This window comes from Melospiza melodia, chromosome 18 (genome assembly GCF_035770615.1).
Source record: "Melospiza melodia melodia isolate bMelMel2 chromosome 18, bMelMel2.pri, whole genome shotgun sequence".
In the NCBI taxonomy this organism is placed as follows: Eukaryota; Metazoa; Chordata; class Aves; order Passeriformes; family Passerellidae; genus Melospiza; species Melospiza melodia.
The window spans coordinates 5,407,432-5,428,304 of record NC_086211.1 but is presented as its reverse complement, the minus strand read 5'-3'; the positions used below and the strand labels follow the sequence as shown (position 1 = coordinate 5,428,304).

Genomic DNA, 20,873 nt, shown 5'->3' with positions numbered 1-20,873 from the left:
CTAATTCCAGCTCTGCCAGTACCAGCTGCTGTTCTGTCACCCTCAGCAGGTCACCTCATCTTTTTCATATTCTCCTATGTACAATAAACATTTTGGTGCCCAGTGCCCAACTCCCAGTTTAACATTCTAGTTAAATGCATTGTCTCCCTTTACTTTGATAAAGTACAGTCTGCATCAATAGTAATACTTCTTAAAAATATCTTTCCAACTGTTGTGAAACAGGAGCTGACTGTTTATGGAGTACTTATTTTTTATGTCAGTTTACCATAGGGCCTCTTTACCCACAGGCCCTTACAGCTGGAGGCCCCAAGGCATTTTTTGGGAGTGGAAACTTTTTGAGTTCAGCTCTTAACAAATTTCCAGCCTGCAGTATGTTTTTCATTAGTCTACATGGTGTTATAATAAATGATGCACTTCCTCTTTCATTTTATGATTTTTTTCTTTAAACATACAACAATTTTTCTGTGTCTGTTTTTTATTACTTTCAATATACTCAACCACACTAATCTTAGAGACTGTGTATAAGAACAGAAAGGATATATTGAATAAGATATCAGCTACAGCAAGACAAGCTTTTAAGTTTAAATTCTTCACTGAAGGCCAGTCATAAACCCATTACATGCATGCAGCTCCATGGGCAACCACTACTTTAGAGGCTATTGTTAAAAAAAAAAAATCTGTTACCCTAAAACCTAGACTTGGTGTAGAAGAGGCTCCTTCAACATACTCACCTGCAAGATACTCAGCTACAAAAGTCTGATCCCACTGGCAGTTCTCCACTACAGATCCCACTGTAGGTGTTTGTTTGCCTGCTTTAAATATATTTTTTATATAGTTGATACATACACATTTTAAGACAGCCTTCCTTCTATATTTTCCCTCTCTCTGTAATTTTTAATAAGAATGTATTCCTGGGGGCTGACAGCACCAGGAAATTCAGCCTATGCCAACAAGAAGAGATTCCAGTCAAACATCATCATGTCTGGCATACTGTGTTTCATTTACAAATCTTTGATTTCTAAATGAATGGCAGTTCAAAGTACACATGAAACACAGATACTTTCTGCTTATGTACATAGAGATTGTTAGAGATTAAACCACTTTTAATTAAAGACTTAAGCAGGTGTCAGTTCATGGTACTCTCTGAATTTGGTTTAAGATGTATGTTCCACAGTTACCCAGCAGCACATTAAATACAAGCAGAATCAAAGAGACTTTCCTAAACAAAGCCAAGAAAAGCTACTTTGTATGGGGGTTTGAAGTTTGCTGCTACTGATCTGTCATTTGTGGAATGTCACATACTTACTTGGGAAACATTTTAGAACACTTAAAAAATAAACAAACCCCCAGCAAACAGCCCCATGAGACAGAGCCCCGGGCCACACATGATGTGCTCACTTCAGTGGCGTTTTGCTGTGCCTCTGTTTATGGATCTAACTACCCAGAGGTAATTTGCAGTATCAAGGCCTAAACCAGATAATTTCAGAGCATTCTGGACTCAAATAACAAGAGTTTAAACATGGAAATGGAACTACTTCCAAGTAGTTTTTCTCTATGTCATGCTTCAGAGTGAGAGCAATATGAGTGGCACTCTGTTTCACCATTACTCAAAGATTCTTCATTTCTTTTTCTAAAAGAAAATCCAAAGATTAATTTAAAGCCATCTGATGAAAATACCTTAATATTTACCTTCATATTTTGTTGTAATATATAGTGAATTCAAGCGATTTCAAAAGTTATCCTGGATGCTTCTCATTTCAGGATGTTAAATATTGGCTCTCAGAAATTTCCATTACACATTGTCTGACAATATTTGCTGCTCTGGAGTACATGAACTGACTTTTAATTCTCACAGAGGTAATGATAATAAAATTTGTAGAAGTTGGGCATAGTTGACATTTTAGAATTTCGTATTTATTGCAAGTCCCTCCTTTCCAGGTCTATAAAGTAAGTGTAAAAAATGGTTAGAACTGCCAAATGTATAAATTCTCTCAATCCTTTCATCAGTTACAGCTATTCTCAGGCTGGTCTCCTAATCACCTTTTAAAAATGAGGGCACCAGGACATCTTGGCAGCAGTGTTACAGCTGACACCTGAGGACAGTAAAGGAGCACACCTGTAATCCTGGGATTTCATAACCAGTAAATCACAAGCTGAAGTCCCAAGCCAGGAGCAGGCCCTTCCAGAGCTGTGGGGGAGGCAAAGCCAGGATCCACCAGCTGCAGTCAGGGGGATGCAGGACAAGCAGGGCACAAAGATCAGAACAAAGGCTGCTGACCAGCCAGGGCTGTCATCTGCAGCAGTGAAATACCAGCCTACATCCCAAATGCTGCTTTATGGCAGCCACAGCACGGCTGCAAAGGCTGAGTTTAAAGTGGCACAGGATGGTTAACAACAAAGCACAATTTCTGGAGTTTCAACTGATCCTAAAGGGAGGACTGGGCACTGTTGTATAAACCAGCTTTCCCTTTTGCAGTTACCTTCCCCTACTTCTTTACTTTATTACAATATGGCATATAAAGATATCTAAAAAATAAAAGATAGCAGAAACCAAGATTTGTTTGCTTCAGCAATAAGGTACAAATCTGGAGTAACCATGAAGGCTCAAATTATAAAATATCCACCAGTGCAACACATGGCTCCTGAATTTTATCAAGCTGGCTGCAGGCAGTGTAAGGAATCTCCCTTTGCCAGGAAGGAGAAATGCCTAAATTCACGTGAGATTCTTTTGTGCAGCTATGGCAGGCACAGGTTACCAAGTGGGGTTTTGTATGGCTGCTCCACCTCCAGCTTTATTTGCTGGGAGCTGGTTATGTAACTAACACAAAAGAAAATAACCATTTCTGGGTTGTTTTCCTTTGCAAGCCCTGGGCTGCCAGGAGGAACTCAGAGAATTCAAAAGCAGCTTCCCTTCTGTTGCTCTTTTGGGTGTTTCTCTTTGAAGTGGCACCCTGAGTGGCTGCTCATTCACCAGTTTTGTAGGTAGCCTTTAAAGAAATACTTTCCACCCTTCAAGCTTAAGTACAGAAACATACAATTAATTAAACCAAGTTAGTGGTGTTATTATTTCAGCCTTTTATTTCTACTTGGTGTCAGACTCTTAAGACGAAAGGACTCTTTGTAGTAGGATTTCAGACACTCTGGGGAAAATTGTGAACTTTAAGACTGATCTGATCTGGTTCATGCAACACACGAACAATCTAAGGAAATCATTTAGCTACTGCTTAAAGGAAAATTCATTCTAAAATCCAGAAACAGTCAAACTTTGCAGTGTTACTGTGCTCTATTTAACTGATGATTTAACTCTTTGTTTTGACATGCTGTTTTTTAATCACTTTTTCCCCATCAAAAGAAGACTCAGTATAAAATATGGAATTTATGCAGAGCAGATTTCCTGGCTAGGAAATCTTTGGTAACAGATAAATGAACCACTAACCTGCCAAATGGCTCTAATGCAACAAAAATTGCATCTATTGCTGCTTATAATTGTAGTGGCCAAACACCATATTACTGGTTTCCAAATATTTTCCTGGTGTGAAATGTTTCTAAACCAATCTCTTTCACCAGTGCCAAGCTCCAGGAACATTCTCCAGGATGGCTTTAGTCCTTAAATTAAAAAAAAAATAAAAATCCCACATTATGAAGAATTACTATGCAGAAAAGATCTCAGTGAATCCATCTTACCATAATGGCTCACTCCCATTTCCACACACTGTGTATGTTGTTTATTTTCATTCTTTGAGCATGGGATTTTATAGCCATAATTATCTCATTTTCTCATAGTACAAACAGTCCAATTTTCATTCATTAAGGTCAACATTTTCATTGTATTCTTCCTGTTTCTTTCTTCCCTTTAAAATTTGCTATGAACAATAAATACAATAGATTTATGCCATCAAAATATCTCTTGGGGTAGAGATTTATTCATAAAATGTTTTTTCACATGAGCATAGATCAAAAGTGGCAATGGTAAAATGAACAGCTAGAGGAAATTATGTTTTAACTCCTCAATCTTCAACCTCAACTTCAAAGATTTTTGTGCAGCAATTTTCTCCAAAATCTGGAAGGCTTCAAGAAGTAATGTGCAGTCAAGCAGATTTTAGAAGCTGGTAGCACTTCATGGTCAGCTGACTGTGAAATCCTACTCACTACCACAGTCTGGAGCTTGCAAACTTGGTGCTTTACAACTTCTTTAAAGGGTTGAAGGGTGGGGAGACTGCAGCCAAGAATTTATTAAGGAGGACAGTAATACCCTGGACTTTTTCCTTTGCTTGTGCTTTCTCCTGCTTTTCCTGTGCTGCAAAGTGAGCTGTAGTGCCTTCAGCCTGTCCTGTGAGCTTCACAAAACACACCCAGAGGGTTAAAGCCCTTCCTCCCTTCCCACCACCTGAGGTCTACAGAGGAAAGAGCTGCTGCAAGGCTGGTAACAGGAAAAGGTCAGGAGCTGTGTATTATATCCTGTGTGTTTGAATTAGCCCACAATAGCTAAATAAACTGATCTGATGTCTTCTGACATTTTCAAACAGTAGCTAATAAAATTAGCCAAAGTATGCAGAGACAAAAGATGCACACAGGCACACCAAAGAACACCTCTAATACACCCACACAAGCAGTGACCTAACAGAATTTCAGCAGTTTGGCCACACCAATCAGGGTCAGATATAAAGGAACTCAAGTTAAAAAACCTGCTGACTAGAAAAGACAGATACTCCTGACTTGCTTATTATTACCATTCCTATTGATATGCAGCTATCAGGTTTTGGGCACAGACCCATGTTTTTGAAAGAGAATCATGGTCTTTTCTAAATAAAGTAAAAGGCATGCTACTGACATGAACCACAAGCTTGGAATACTTTGGGAAAGCTTCTATGAATTAGCAGGAGTGAGGGATTTCCACTAAAAATCACATGAGGATCCTGGGTCATGTCAGCAGAGGAAGGAGCTGTAAAGGAGGAGATTCCCAAGCCTGTAATGATGGAGCTGGCACAAGGAGGGTAACCCTGAGCTGCCTCAGCTGCTCAGAGCACTGCAGTGCCCCTCAGGATGAGCTTTCTTGTCCCACTGGACACCAAAAGGTGCCACTCGCTTTCTGGTGGCCCTCAGCAGAAAAAAGGCTGTGCCTAGCTACGAAACATCCAGCTTCCACAGGCAGTTTCACCAGAGCTCATCTGGAACGGCCCTCAGGGAGAGCTGGGTGAATTCCTCAAACCAGAGACGCTGGTTCTGAGGAATGAATGTATGATTAATGGGGTTGCAGCACTGGTACAGTTGTGGTCGCCTTTTTAAAACTTTCCATCAAAGTTCTTGCAACCTGAAATACTGTAGCAGATGAAAAACGAAAGGGACTCAAAGCTGTGCTCATATAAAAGGCAGTGCTAAAGCAACTAACCTAAAATGTGCAAATAAGTCTTGCTTACCTCAGCTGATTTGCACATTCACTTTCATTTTTTTTATGTAATTACTAAAGCATTTTCAGACTTGTTATGACCAAATATGAACTTGCTGAATATTCAGACTAAGATGAAACAGAAATAAACAGTCTTGAATGAATCCCATTAATACTACACCTTGCTTTACACTTGAAACAGTAATACTGAAAATGAGAAGGAATGTCAGTGGGGATTGGCTTCAGTCTGTGCAGTGAACCAGGAGATCTTTGCTCAGTCTCTCTATCATCAACCACCAACTGCCTGCATTCCTTTGAAGGCACCCGCTTAAGATAAAAGTATACTGAGGAATATTTGTGATAATCCTTTAAATGAATAACCACTCTTTATAGACACTCTGCACATGGGTATGAAGGGCTGAAACACACACACTAATTCACTAATATTATAGTGATGCTTCAATGAAACCACTTCAGCTCATAAAAATAATGCTCTGGCAACCACAGTCCTGAATAACTACTTTCACTTTAACCTTGTGATTTGTTTAATCCACCTGAATCACTGAAACTGTCTAAGTTACTGCACAGAGCAGTCCTGGAAGGTGAACTTTTAAAAGTCATTATAATGTTGAACAAAATTGCACAGAACTTTGTTTTGGTCTTATTTAGCTTCACTACTAGAATTGTCTATCAGATGTAGCAGCATGTTAGGGACATCAGCACCTTAAACATATAATGACTTGAACATCTGAATCACGACAGATTATTCTGTAAAGAAAAACCTGCACTGTTCATATCCCATTTTCATATTACCAAGGTTACCATCCCATTTTCATATTATCAAGTACCATAATTACTAAATGCTTTAGTAATTATGAACTTCAGGGCTGTGCATTAACTTTATAGAAAAATCAGCCATGAGAGACATAATTGGGGCAAGGTGGACAGGGAACTGCCATATTTAATTCAGTGTATGAATCAACCCAAAAAATACTGAACAGTACACCGTATCTGAAAATTAATCTTGTGAGGAGGCCTCCAAGGTTTCTGTGATCCCTGCTGCTTAGCGGACACAAAGAAAAACTGCATTATGTTCTGTGTGTTTCATGCTCACACCAGACACCTGTCCAGCTGAACCTCTGCCACATGCACAGCAAAAATATCTGGCTTGTGCTTAAAGGTGTTTTAGGTCTGGGCTAATTTACCTGGCAGGTCACAGAAGAGGCTCCACCTTCACTGAGGTTTGTGCTTGCTGACTTTGCAGTGAGGCAGAGTTAAAAAATAACTCACTAAAGTAAACCTCAACATTTCCCTCAGTCCCCTTGCAGCTGTGTGGCCAGGACCAAGTCTCAGCACAAAACCCCATCCATAGATTTGCCCGTGGATTCTTCATTCATTTTAGGGTTAATCTCCTTTATGGCTGATAAATAGAAGCATATCTTAAACTTTACTGCTCTGGGGAGGCCAGAAAACACAAGAAATATCTGGAAAAGTTCTGTAATTATGGATATTATTGAAATGTGCTTTATGGTCAAAGCACAGCAATTTTCTTTGTCCCACAGGTTCCCCAAGTAACTCCAGGTGATCAACTACCATTTGTGACTACAAGCTGTAGTTACACAGCATCATTGTGGCAGGGATTCTGTATCTCTATACTCCAGGAAACCTTGCAGAAAGTCTGCTGGACAAACCCAGCCAGGAAAATGGAAAAAGTATTAGGTTGTGGGCACTACAGCCTGAAAGAAGTGATGGACTGGCAGGGCCTATGAGAGCAAGCAGTTGCCTCTATAAAACCAGGAGAGCAGCAGACTCGAAGGAGCCACATTATTACCCCCTGCTCTCCCTGGAGACCAAAGGAGTGCTATTCCATCTCCCAATCTCTGCATTTCTGTCCTGCAAAAAGCTGATATGCTAACGTTTATGAGGGCTGAATTTCAAAAGGAAAGCACACTTCCCCTGCAATTCCATGCCCAACTGTCACTGGTATTATCAAATATAAATCAACAACACAGCTTGGGTTTTCTTCTCTGTGTTTCAAAATACAAACCATACATAACGGCTTAACCAAATGAGTGATAAGTATGAAATATTACAAGCATAAAAAAAGGAAAAGTCATAATCCTGGGCTGCCCCACACTGTCTCCTCAAAGAAATATTACTTCAGAGATTAAAGAAGTGCTTGTTTATTTAACAATTTGACCAATCTCCAACAATGGAAAATCTAATGGAAAATACTTACAGGGGACCTACTAGCAGAGCTGCTGTGTGATAGACATTGTAAATAGAGACTTGGGGGGGGGGGGGTTAACTTTAATATAAACAATAGAAGCTTAGCCAAAAGGAACAAAAAATAACTGAACTAAGCAAATACTTAGATCATGAATACCAACACTTAGAACGTTCTCAGGTGTTAACCTTAGAGCCCATCTCGGAGTCCTGTTGTGAAATTTAGCTTGTAAGAAACTGCAAAATTAAAAATAAGCAACTAATGGTATAGAACAACAAAATACATTTTTATTACATACACTAAAGAAGATCCACATGCTAACATGAAAGACAAGTTCTTCATTCATTTTATGGGTCAACTCCTTTATGGTTAGTGAGTAAAATCATGTATTCAACTTTACTGCTTTGGGGAGGAAGGAAAACACATAAATTATTTCTTCACCACAGTTTAAAAAGGCAAATTATTTAAGGACTATTTGTATTCAAGCTAAATAGACAGAATCATGATGTTACAGGCTTTTTATTCAAATGCAAAGAATTTACATGTACCTACCACCTCATTAAAGTCAGTTGATAGAGCAGCACCATTTTCCTTACATGATTATTTTCCCCCCCAATTAAAATGTTTCTTCTGAATGCATAAAAGAATTCTGAGGTTTACAGTATTTTTTAAAGCTCACATTGGCTCTTTTTCAAGTCTAATGTTGGTTACTGTTTAAATCTCCAGAGGATGTTGCAGGGTTTTGGTAAACAGCATTGTGTTTCTGAGGTGGGGGGGATGAGACTCCCAGCACACACAGCTGTGATGAGCAGCTCTGAAGAAAATCACACCTCACTAACATAATATTTTTGTCAGCCTGGCTCATTCGGGCCGTGACTCTGCTAATGTGCACAGAGTAGCTGCTCTGATGGTCAAGTTATTTTCCTGTACCAAAGCTCTCTGGGTTTGATGCAGCCGCTGTTTGTCTCCCGTTACGTAACAACACCAAGGGCTGAACTGTTCCCCGAACCGCAGCGTGTCCTTTCCCTCTGTCCTTTCCCAAACCCTTTCCCAACCAGGGGCAGGGTACACAGCACCGTGCCCAGGGCAGGATCAGGCCCTGGTGTTGCCAGAGCTCCAATGAGAGCGTGTGGCTGCAGCTTAGGGGATTATGAGCACGTATGTGCAGGGCAGTCACATGTGCCCACAGTGCCCAGTGCCACGCCGGGGGCACCGCGGCCACAGCGGCTCCCAGGGCTTGCTCTGCCCCAGAAATGAGACACTGCACTCTCTGCTGAGCTCACTCACAAAAGGGACTGGCTTGATGGGAAAAATGCTTCTGCGACAGCAAGGCAGTGCCTCCCAGGTGAGATTTTATGCAGTTCTCCTTTTAGATTGCTTTCGCTTTTTAAGAGCCTAGAAAGAATTTACATAAATTCATCTAAGCCTTGCATCATGCCGTCATTAGAAAACAATGTTTGGGTTTTAGATAGCAGTTCTTTAGGGAAAACATCACTGTTTAAATTTGCCACACTCCCACTTTTATCTGGCTGGCCAAAACAAAGTTGTAGTTGCTTTTCTTGTGCATATCAATTTTCATGCACATTAGGCTTGATTTCTCACTGTTTCTTTAGGCAATAACTATATGCTTTAATTTTTTTTATTTATTGCTCTGAGTATACAAGATCTTTATGTTTCTGTATATTAAATCCAGAAGTATTACAGAAGAGAAGTATAGCAGAGGAATTGATCAAAAGTTAATCCAATTAGTGTTTAAGAGAGAGAAAAAAAGTTCTCTGTGGAAGTGAGATCCTTATGAATCTTTTATTCATAGGATAGTAATGAACATGCAGCAAACCATACTGTGAAATATTACTGCAAAGCAGATAGACACAGCGGTAACTAATTAACTAATTAATCACAATTAAGTTGCATTTCCATTTATATTATAAAAGCAGGTAAGCCAAAGGCAAACTTCAAAGCACCAAAAATTTCCTGACTGCTTTCAGCAGACACTTTGAATAAGCAGAATGACTGCTGTCCTTTTAGCCTCCATAAGCATTTTTAACTACACTAATCACGGTGATTTTTGCAAATCTGTTTTCTACTGTATGTAGCAGAACACCTACTCTCCCTTAGGGCTCTGTCAGCTGAACTTAACTTTGTTCTGACAGAAATGCTAAAGCAGCATAAAAGGCAGCACCCTATTTGTCATGCCAGCATCACATCTGGCACGGGTTTGATTGGCTCCATCATTTGTCTGAGCAGAATTCCATGGATTTCTACACAAGTCAGACTGACTCTGAAGTGATGCAACAAAAGTTAATCAAATGTCTGGTCAAAGTGATTCATGTAAACATCAATGTTTGTGATTAGCACATCAGACTGATTAGTCTGAACTCCTACATGCAGGATCTGAACATCAGATAAGAGGCTATCAGAATATTCTGCATATCTTCCACAACAGCCACAATAAGTAGAGCTCATTTAGGTGAGGACAGACCAGCAGGCTCCAGTGGCCTCCCTACAAACTGTGCTTTACTGTTCTCAGCACCCAGTGCCTGTGTGGGCGCTGTCAAAACAACCATTTATCAATCATTAGTAAGAAACTGGCTCTCTGACAAACTAATTACTCCTCAGGCTTCCACCCATTAGCACAGGAGGAAGCAGATTATACATTGATTTCTGTGGTGGGCTGACCTCAGCTGGGCACCAGGTACCCAGCAGAGCCACGCTCTCACTCCCCTCCATAGCTGGACAGGGAGTGAAAATAGAACTCAAGGCTTTTGGGTTGAAAGAAGGAGGGGGAGAGATCACTCTCCCATTACCATCCTAAACAAAACAGACTCAATTTATAGAAAAATGAATTCATTAACAATCAAATTAAAGTAGGGTAATGAGAAATAAAACTTGCCACGCAAATCCAATATATCAGGGCTCCTGCAGTAACAAAGGTGCTACAGAAGTTATTTTTGCTTCCTGAAGCAGGCAAGACTTACTAAAAACAGCGTGTTACCTATGAAGGACACCAAGAAATCGCTACAAATAGTCTGTTCAAATTTTTAGAGAGTTACTAGCTGTATGGCATGTGAATGGATACACTGCAGTTAGTAAGCACTAGTACTTATTTCCATGTCATTAACGTGGCTCTAGTTCCAGGAATTTTTACAATCCTAACCATGGCTTTCCAAAATACCATGGAATGGATGCAGTGTGGGCAGCAGATGGCTACTGGTAGCAGACTCCAGGTGTGACTTCACAGATGTTTTTGTAGCAGGAGGCTTTAGATTTAAAGAGTCCAGGTTTACAGAGGTCTCAGACTCCTTTACACATCTCTTCCCACAAAATTACTTGGGGTTTTGGTTTTTTTGGGGGTTTTTTTTGGTTTTGTTGGGGTTTTTTTTTTGTTTGTTTGGTTTTTTTTTTTGTTTTGTTTTGTTGTTTTTTTTGTTTGTTTTTTTTGTTTGTTTGTTTTTTTCCTTGGAAACATTTGTCCAGCCTCATGTTGCCCTGGAGAAACAATACCCATTAAGAGTTCCTAAGGAAGCATCCCCAGCCACAGGTCTGTGGAAGGATGGCCAAGGACTCAAATGAAATCATCAAATACTTAAACCTGTCAAACTATTTGTCAGCATCCCAGAACAGAATGTGCTTAAGGGTTATTTTGAAGTTTGATATATACATACAGCTGCAGTGGGGAGTCTTAGAGGAAATTGGGTTTATTGGTAGAACATTTTGATGACTAAGGGATAAAAGCTCCCAGTCACTGGTAAGGTGGAGTGGGGAGTGGCACATGGCAAGCAATAAGTGGACAAATCAGAACTCATTCATGTCAGAAAGATGCCTCAAGCCCCTGGTAAATGAAAATTCTTATTCTAAATCTTGCCATCTAATAATAACCAAGCTTAGATCAGCATTAATATTATACTAGACCCCCTGGAATGTAAATTTATAGTATTTTATTCACACATTATTAATGGAATAAGATGTAATCAGTAATTATGCAAGTTCATCCAGAAGGGAGCTAGAAAATGCTATTTCCTTCACCAAGCAGTGAAAATTAAAAGCCACAGGAGTGTCAGGAACAAGATGTCTCAGACTTGCCAGCAATTAACAGAAAGATATGTTTGTCTCTAGCGGATGTGACAAATTTTGAAGTCATTTCAGCCTTAGTACAACTCTGAGGGCTGATTTTCCCCTTCAAACTCAAACTGGTTTTACAATTCTTCTATATGCTATCTGATAAGGAACTATGTCAGTATTTCTGCTTTTACTGGAAACCTGGTCCCTGTGGTCAGGGTCTGTTCCGCAAGAGTTTCCTCCCCAGCCAACGTGATGCTCTGGTTGATTAAGTCACCGAGTCAGCTTTCACCAGTGTGTCTAATAGGAAACAGCATTATGTTATAGTTTCCAGGAAAAGTACCATCTGTGCCTCCTGCCAGCCTCTGCAACTGGCACCAAAAGACCTCTGGGGAATGTTTCTGTACTGCCAAATTTCAGCAGAGCTCCCTGCCACAAGCCCTGAGCACGGGTGAAGCTGACAAACAGTAGGGGAAGATAAGAGCTGCAGTTTCCACCCTGCCAGCTCACTGGGCCAACTCATTTACACAGTAATTCCAGCACAGGCCGTGCACCTTTGACACTCTCTTCCTGGAATAAATTCAGTCAGCAAAGCCCAGAATTGCCATAATTTGCATGAATTTTGATTGGAGAGAATCTGCCTTCTTGGAATGATGCTGATTTACATGAACCACAAGTACAAACATTCCTTACCTGGAACCTGGGCAATTCCAAAATGCTGGGAATACAGAGGCCCAGGCACCTGCTATCTTTATCTTGTAAGGTGCAAATGACCTGTTTGCACTTATTACCTAAACAAATTTTACCATAAAACTGTTTTTTATATTATCTCAAATATTACAAAGGACTCTGCAGAAGTTTCTACAATATGATGATCTTTACATAAAAAACAGGAACAAGTAAGTTTCATGAATTTTTTCCCACAAACCAGTCTGAACTGACCTGTTGCTCTACAGTTTAAGTGACAGTAGGTACTGGGGGCAAAACTTCTTATATTTAATCAGTGATGGCAAGTTATGAAAAATTTGTTAAAGAAATCACCCACTGAGTCTATTAAGTTCCTTAAGTCAGAATAAATGAATGAAATAGTTTGGTTAAAAACTGTGGGACAAAGTCCCAGCTGCTCTGAACATCAACATCACAACAGTAAAGATGCCTTCTGAAGGTCTCTGTTAAATCCACTGAGTTGCAGTACTTAATACTAAAATAATCTGCAACTTACATTCAGTTTTAAACTGAAGGAAATTACTTGCTTGTGTGCAATTATTTTGGCTTCTCTGGCTCACGAATTACAAGCACACTGAAAATTCTTACAAAGGTTAAATTCCTTAGAAGTTTGTTTTCAGTGAAGCAGTTAAAAGAATTAATACATATACATAACAACTTTCAGTCATCTTGACACTAAATGCTATTTAAGGTTGCTGCTATGTAGTTTTAAAGTGGGATAGCTACATCAAAATCAGCTACAAAGTGCTCTGAAAACATGGAGCAGAACTGCAGCAGTGCTAACTGGCTGTTCAGCACTCTGAATGGCGCCATCTACTCTGCTGATGCTTAAAAGCTGTCACTTCTTGTATTCCAACTGGTCAACTTTATAAAGTCCAGAACTGGAAGCACCTTACGTAAGCTGATTTTCTAATACTGCATTCATTCTAATTATTCCTGTTATTTAATACGCCATAAGTTCCTGGAAGTGAATAGGAATACTAGGAAAATTACTCAGGTTTTGTTTTGCATATAGCTTAATCTTTTTTAAAAGCATTATCTAGTGGGTATTAGAGCATCTCCAAATCGTATCTCATGTCAGGATCCCTGGCAGCTGAGGCCTGTAGATAGATGAATACAGGTAATCACTGTGTAAATTCATTCTACCTGATGGAATCATCACCTGTAGAACTAACAAAAAGTAAGGTATTTCATTTTTTGCAGTGATGAAATCTTTAAGTATTAAAAGCTGCACTGTTCACTCTGTAGTGCATTCTTTCTCACTGCACAGAAACATTAAAAAAGAAACAATATGTCATGTTTTCCATATAGAAGCTGTTACAGAATTCAATGATAAAGCTAAGTCAGGAAGGGGTGGAGCAGCACCATCAGTGCCACTCATCCACGCTGGGACAGGGAGAACTTAACAAAACAAGGCTGAGTTTATGGAGTTAACCCGTGCAGAGCCTCCAGTGCAGCTGATCCCCAGCAGCTGCCAGGAGGGCACAGCCACTGCAACCCAGCTGCCACAGAGGCCGCACTGCAAAGAAATGAACAGCACAAAATCTGGAGTGGCAGATGTGCCTGGCAGACAGCATCTGTATCTGAGCAAGGGACTCCTTCCACACAAATCTTTAGGGGCTGCAGTGCTGGGCTATCTCCTCTCCACAGAACTCCTGCCTCATGATTGGTGGCTTTTACAACCATCCAGAGCACCACAACACTGCCACTCTCCAACAGATCTAAAGGGCTCTTAAACACACCATTTAGCAGTTTTGATTATGGTTCCCAGAGTAGCTGATCTTTTTTATCTTCCTTTATTGGAGTAAATTATCTTTTCTCATAAGCTTTAAGCTGCTTAGAAATCGAGAGGGAGAAAGAGAAACAAAAGCAAATACAATTATTCGTTTCTGATGGATACACACATTGTTCTGAGCAACCTTCTATGAACTCTAAAAACAGAAGAAAGTCCTGCAGTTCTAACCTATTAGAGAATATGCACATCCTAAAAAAATAGTTGCCATACCCTAAAATCCAATTTTCTTCTTCTTCCTAACAAAAAGCCCATCTGAACTCATTTCTTGATGCTTAGTGATCCATAGCAGCAATTTGCAGAGTTACTTTTGACATGGCCTTATATGAACTCAGATTCCCAAAGAGCTGAACAATCTAAACACAAACCCAATGTGCAACTGACATTGCTAATAACTACATTAATAATTGTACATATTATTTATATATTTAATAATAACAATGATAAATAACAACAAAACAACAAAAGGTCAAAACAGGAGGGGAAAAGCATCTATTTAGCAGGTTGCCAGGAGGCCAGGGCAGTAGGCAGATTATCATGGCACTAGTGGGATCTGAATTACCAGGTAGCAGCTATGCAAATGATTTACCACAAAGATGGTGCTTACAGAATGAGAGGATAAACAAATGAGACAGGGGTTGCCAACATCTGTGGAACAATAACAAAGGTCACCCACCCACAGGAAGGAGCTCTGAACACAACATATATTCAGAATTTCTGGAAAAGCAGAGTGAGCAACATCTAAGGGGGACCAATGCAAAGTGCAAAGACCAATTTCAGGAACATGGGTATCTCTGTACTCATGCCAGGTACAACAGAAATGCACCCTTGCAGTTCTTGAGAATGTAATCTTTACTGCTGATCCAAAATATCAAAGAACAGCATGACATATCCCACAGAAAAGTCACAAAGTTGAAATGAAAGCATGTCATGCTTGGAAGCCCTGTCATCATTTGGATGGGATACTGTGTGCGTGTCATATGAGCAAATAATGATGGGAGGTGCAGTGTTAATTGTAAGGGAGTCATCAGGGAGAGATAAAGAGGAAAACATTGGCCAGGCAGATAGGAAACTAAATTAAGAAATCAGGAAATGTACATAAGAATTTATGCATGGAGAGAAGGAATGTAAAAGGAAAAACATTAGTCCAAAGGAAGGCAATTACCTATAGAGCTGGAAATGGGTTCACAGCACTCAAATTGTGCAGAATCAAGGAGGAAGCAAGAGTTGGGTTATGTAAGTGAAAAATCTTGGGTTTATTTTAATTATTGCTATGCTGCTATTAAAGCAAGTTATATAGCAAAGGGAAAGGGTTTAGAAAACCAAAACCTGAGCCTAATGAAGGGTGAAATCAGCAGGACCAGAATGTTGGGTGACTACTCTTCCATGAGCTGACTGGCCATGAGTGGCAAACCCCCTGTTCCCTCTCTTTCAACTGACCTGCTCTTGCTTTTTGATTTATACTTTTTAAAATATCCAGCATAGCCTTACTACATTCAATGCTACTCTGTATCAATTATCCTTGTTTGATCGTGCCTTCTTTCACCTTACACTGCACTGAATTAACCACATAATAAATGGAACCAGTATCAATTATGAACTTCCCCTGCCAAACTGGTCAATGGTTGCACCACAAAGACATAAATGACAGGGTTGGAAGGGGCCTGTTTTTCAGCCCAGCCCCCAGTATCAAGCAGGATTTTCTTCTCCACTCATGTTAAAAGCATTTTATCTGAGCTGTATTATTACATTATAAACAGCAGCAACTCAGCAACTCCATGAGAAAAGTATATTCCTACTTGCCTGCACTGCTGCATTTCCCCCCTCACATCTAACCTGAGCTATTTAGTTTTACTTTTCTGTATATCCAGCCTAGAAGTCATTTGCTAATCCCTATGGTATGTGTATAAGCTAGTAAGCCTAAAGAAATGTCATGTTACCCAGACTGAGAGGGAACAGCAATGTGACACTTCACTCCCCAGCACTTGAGAATTCACTGTGCTCTCCTGGATGTACAACTAATTGTAGCTTTCTAATTTTCAAAAAAATTGGCCATCCATTATTTAAAGTTTTAAGAATTAATCCGTAAGTAATATTCAGCGTGTCCCTTTCAGAAAGCACCTTTCAAACCCTGATGAGGAGCTGACAATCTACTAAGCCATGGTTTATATATACATACAGCACTTCTGGCCGTGATTTTTAGTTTGCTCAGTCTCGATCTGAAGGAAATCTGTGCTGCCCGGCAAAGCTCTGTGTAGGGCCCAGCCCTCCCCTAGGCAGCACAGGGTTTCAGTGTGTAGGAACTGAGATCCTGTGGGAACTCAAAGAGGACGTGACAAAGGTACAAGTGTTTGGCATGTTCAGAGACCTTGCTGGCAACAGCTTTATTAGCTATGTACTTTACTAGCTATTAGTTTATAATGATACCACAGCTTGTGAAAACACACTGAGAGATCAGAAAAAACAGGTAAGAGCTACATCACACATAGATGATAATGGAGCAAGCAGACAAACCATGTGCTGTATAAACAAAAAAAATCTGCAGAGAAAAGAGACAGTGCTGCAGCTGGATGAAGGGTTGGTTTTTTAAGTCAAATAAAACAATCCAAGCGTAGAATGGTCACGCTTCAAACTCTTACCCAACCTGCTCTGCAACTTAGTGCTGCATTATGAATGGAAATGTCTGAAAAAGCCTGACTGCAGCTATGGACTCTGTAAGACAACTGAGGAGAACTTCATTTTATTCTCATTATTTAGAGTTCATTTTATGGCTCTTTTCTAAAATAATCTTTGCCACCAAGTGCTGTCAGCTTCTTGTGCTGTGTTGCAAGAAGTTTTTTCTTAAGTACTTCATGGTCATTGTTATCTAAATAAAACCACCTTCAGCTTTAATGGAGTGTAAGGAAATTGGCTTTTGGCCAAGTATGAGCACTCTAAAAGTGCTTCTACATGAATACCTTTCCTACTTTGCTGTTCCCCTGGTGAACTTAGGATGATTAAAGTCCTTCTAAGTTCTGAAGCACCAAAAATGTGATGCCACAGTTTGTAACATGAAGTTATTGACAGCACACACAAAATTCTGTCGGTGGACTATCTATCAAACAGGAATGGGGGAATTTTCTGCTTTTGGGAGCTGCAGTGGTTTTACAAAATTTGTAATGAACATTTACATACAAACTGTGGTCAGACTGAGTAACTCAAGACAAGCAGGATGACCATTTTTAGACTTCACAGGATACTCAAGAGTTGGAAGGGACCCACAAAGATCTAGTCCAGATAAATGGCCCATATGGAGATCAAACCCACAACATTGGTGCTAGCATCATGCTCTAAACAACTGAGATAATCTCAGCTTTAGTGTTTTTCTGGTATTTATTTCATATACAGCTGCTTATTTTTCCAATAAGGGATACTACATTGGTGTTTATTTGCTATGGAATAAAGCTTCAGAATTTCTAAATATAAGTCAAATTATTTTTAAAAAGGCAGCTCTCTGTTTGGGTTGGTGATATCAGTTGGAAACATACTTCAAAGGTAATCCGTTTTCATTAGTCTAAGGAGTTTCCATATAAACAACAGAACAACCACAGGAAAAAATTCATTACGGGATAAATTATCAATCTGCAGTTCAAAAGCTGTTTCAAGAAGTGATCCATTTTAAAGTTGTGTTAAATATAACCATTCACATCTATTAACTGCAAGTGAAATGCAAATATCCTTGAGATTAATCAACTTTTTGTAAAAAGGAAGCAGAATGGAACTCATAATACTATCACAAAATGAGGGTTATGTTGTAACACCTTTTCACAACACCAAAACAATCTCCAAATTCAAAGTAAACGCTCAGCAACTTTTCTTCTTACTTTGTTTTAAAAGCTGGCTCATGTTTGCCAGTACCACAAGCACCTGTGCACTTTGTAGTGCAGGAATTTTTAAATACTTATTGTTCAGGATATATGGGCTATGAAAATGAAACCTCAAAGCTACATATTCTCATCCCGAGTTAAAAATAAACCCACGCTCTTGAGTGAAGGCTGTTGACTGCACTTGCAGGGAATGGCACGGGCTGGGCAGCAGCCCTGCAGAACCCCAGCACCGATGACAAAACCATAACAAACCTGCACGCCCCATGGATTTTAAGCAGCAAATCCGAAACCCAGGGACTACAAAGCGAGCTGGATCCGACAGCTCCGAGCACAACCTCTCACTTCTTGAAACCGGCTGTAAACAGGGGAAGGGAGGGGCCAGGCGCCTGCCAAGCCAAGCAGAAACTTGTGAGTAACTTAGAGAGGCAAAACAAGTGCAGCGCCGGCAGCGGCTCCCAGCGCGGTGCCGGGCCAGCACCATGACCCCCGGCAGAGCCACGCCGGGGCCCGGCGGCCGGCTCGGTGCCTCGGGAGGGCGGCTCGGGGCAGCGGCACACGGCAACTAAAGGTGAGAGGCTGCGGGGCTGCGGGCGGGACGCGCGGTGCCGCTGCCCCGGCGGGCGGGCGGGGATCCAGCGCGATGCCGGGGTGAGAACGGAGGATCCGGGCAGCGCCGGGGCCGCCGCAGCCGGGGCACTGTAAACAAGAGGCTGCTGCAGCCGGCACTTATGCAACGTTAGGGAGCTGGGGCTGCAGCGCTGCCGGAGAGCCGGAGCGGGCTCCGCACGGTGACCCCGGCGAGCGAGCCCGGCACGGCAGAGCCGCCCCGGCAGCGACAAAAGGCACGGCCGGGGCCGGAATGTGAGCGGGGCCTGCGCTGCACAGAGAACAGGGTCAGTGCTTTCGCTGGTAAGTCAGCATTCAGCACTGAATTCAGGGATTGGGGCTTCAGCCGCAGAAATACCTCACCTGGGAGCTTGAAAGTCATCAAGAAGGTTTTCCGAGAAAATGTTTTAGTTTTGGGGGTTTTTTTTGCTCATTTCAGACGTAAATGTTGTCACTTTCCTATGATTACTGTTTAACAGAATGAATGGCCTGCCATTTCTGTCATTAAAACAGAACTCTAGTGTTTAACCGCACTTGGAGGACGTAAAGAAAGAATAAGGGTAATGACTAAAACCATTTGTGAAACCAGACATCCCCCTGCTCTGTAAAATACAAAGCCTGGTAGCAAACACTGTTGATCTTCTGAGACAATATACAGGCAAGTTATTCAGTGGCTGATGTAATTCCGTCTGGAGTAATCAAAGCTACATGCTTAAGGATAAACCTACATAATGGAATTACGTGATTGTACCCATGCCTGTGCTTAGTCACCTTTGCACTCAACAGAATGCATATATTTGCAATATCTAGTTCCAGTCTGCTGCTTGGCTTGAATCTAGTCATAACAGTTCAATGAGATGTAGTTTTGGTTCCCTTCAACTGCGAAAAAAACAAGCTTTTCTTTTTCTTTCTTAAAATCTTAAACCAACAGATGCTTCCTGAAAACAAACGGGGTCGTTATCGGTGCTCAAAAATAGAATGAGGATAGATAGACAACATAAAGATATGATCTGGTCCACTCAACACAACAGTATAGCTGAAGAACTGATGTGAGAAAATGAACCAAAAAAGTCAAGTTTTCCCACAAAGGTGAAAACAACCTTTGAAAACAATAGAACTTCTGGTGCTGCCACAGAAGCCACTTCTCTGAGGAAATCCAACATGGGACAGTGGAATAAATATTTGCTTGCCCAGCTAAAATTACTGTATTTTTAGCCTGACTTTTGGCTCAGCTTATGTTATTTAGAAGAAAAATGCACACAAAACAACTGCAAGGGGAAATAACACATGGAAGTTGACACAATTTTGGGACAAGTTTTGTACTATGGCTGAAGAGTCGGAGGATTAGCACCAGGGAGATGCAGTCACGTACTGTATACTCACAGACCCCACACAGTATAATTTAGCCATCTGGTTCATGGAGTACAGCATGTTGTCTAGTAGCATTCATTTTCATTGCACAATGTTTATTGTGGATTGATTAAATCTTGCTCTCCCTCTGGAAAGAATCCAGGTATGAGTGCTTACACTTTGCTATAGGTGCTGACGGAGGAGCACACAAAACCACGGCAGCGTGTGACAGGCAGAGTACGTGACACGGGGAATCACCTGCTGCACCAGCTCTGCACTGCCCCTGAAATGCCATCACTAACAACCAGGATTTTAAGGCTCTGCCTGTTTTGAGTTGCACTTCAGAGATTATTTCTCATTCCTGCATTTTGGAAAGCAACTTTACACAGTTGCTTTGAAGTTCACTCGGTTTCAGTTAAAATGCTATCTCTACTGATGATAAAGCAAAGATGGCTGGGCCACAACTGCTGATAGTAGCATACTTTTTAAAGAATTCAAGCTATTTTGAGAGGAAATGATAGCTGATTCTTGCCTTTTGGAAAGTCAGGCTGCCCTGATATTAAGTTCCCTGGACTACAGAGGTCCATTGTTGTTTTGAAACTAAATGGTTATAAGGTTAGGAGTCTGAATAGAAACTGACCTATTTTAAAAAAAAAAAAAAAAAAAAAAACCACAACAAAACCAAACCCCCTTACACCTCATTTCCCAGTATCCTCTAGTCTTTGTCTGTTTTATCAGTGATCCAATACACATCCACCATACTGCCTTACATGTGCCTCCTAAGAAACTTTTTTTTAAGGTAAAGCTTATTTAAGATGTTAGGAGATCTCTATTTCTCACATAAAGATCTGTGCTTCAGTT

At 40.7% G+C, this 20,873-nt stretch overlaps 2 protein-coding genes across 5 annotated transcripts in view; one reads left to right on the top strand and one right to left on the bottom strand.

The window, feature by feature from the left end:
• C18H7orf50 (chromosome 18 C7orf50 homolog) overlaps positions 1-20,873 on the bottom strand; it is a 119,766-nt gene that overhangs the window by 53,405 nt on the left and 45,488 nt on the right. The window lies entirely within an intron of this gene.
• The window catches only part of GPR146 (G protein-coupled receptor 146), a 48,349-nt gene that overhangs the window by 22,416 nt on the left and 5,060 nt on the right, over positions 1-20,873 (top strand). Inside the window, exon 1 of one of the 4 annotated variants that reach the window (XM_063171801.1) lies at positions 8,799-8,958. The exons of 1 other annotated variant lie outside the window; for it this stretch is intronic. The gene's annotated coding sequence lies outside the window, so the exon portion shown is untranslated. Of the gene's footprint in view, positions 1-8,798; positions 8,959-18,240; positions 18,465-18,552; positions 18,625-20,873 lie in introns of those variants that run through there. 2 more of the 4 variants (XM_063171804.1, XM_063171803.1) reach the window with 2 other exon arrangements.